Below are 1035 nucleotides of genomic sequence, written 5' to 3'. Positions count from 1 at the left end.
ATGGGATCGAAGGTGGAAACTTCTTCAGGACTCATTGCAGCACCTTGAATTTCAGCTTTTGATTTCAGTTTCCTATCATTGTGGACCTTCTGATGCCTGTTCCTGGTTGATGAGTGTGTAAAGGCCTCCCCACACACAGAGCACAGGAATGGCTTCTCGCCCGTGTGTGTTCTCTGATGACTCTGAAGATGTGATGACTGTACAAATGCCTTCCCACCACAGGGCACAGGAATGGCTTCTCTCCCGTGTGTATTCTCTGATGGTCTTGAAGAGTTGACGAGTGTGCAAATGCCTTACCACACACAGGGCACAGGAATGGCTTTTCACCCGTGTGTGTACTCTGATGACTCTGAAGATGTGATGACTGTGCAAATGTCTTCCCACACACAGAGCACAGGAACGGCTTCTCGCCCGTGTGTGCTCTCTGATGAATCTGAAGATGTGATGACTTAGCAAATGTCTTCCCACACACAGAGCACAGGAATGGCTTCTCACCCGTGCGTCGTGTTCTCTGGTGACTCTGAAGATGCGATGAGTTTGCAAATGCCTTCCCACACACAGAACACAGAAACGGCTTCTCGCCCGTGTGTGTTCTCTGGTGTCTCTGAAGATGTGATTGCCATGAAAAGGACTTCCCACACACAGAGCAATTGAATGGCTTCTTGCCTCCGTGTACGTGGGGCTGTGGAGAGCGTTTCTTCTCCATGTGAGCGTCGTAACAGCAGCGGTGTTACCGAGTCAAAAGTACGCTATCGGCCACAAGGATGTTTAGCGTTGAGTTTTGGATTTTTTAACTGCTTAAACAAGAACGACACTCGCGTCTAACCGAGACGCAAACAAATCCCGCTAATTTGACGACGAACACGTTTAAGAGTTTATCCGCGAAAATAGACACTTACTTGGAGATTCACGGTATATCGATGTCTAGAACCCGTCTGAAGATGTCGCCACGAACTCTCCCGACGCAAAGCGCCTAAATGTCGACACAGCAATTGTGCTCGCTAGGCTGCGTTGTCTCGCGGTTGAAGGGCGATC

The sequence above is a fragment of the Lethenteron reissneri genome, chromosome 72 (genome assembly GCF_015708825.2).
Source record: "Lethenteron reissneri isolate LAM-NWPU_2019-01 chromosome 72, ASM1570882v1, whole genome shotgun sequence".
NCBI lineage: Eukaryota > Metazoa > Chordata > Hyperoartia > Petromyzontiformes > Petromyzontidae > Lethenteron > Lethenteron reissneri.
Note: the sequence above shows the minus strand (reverse complement) of the source record.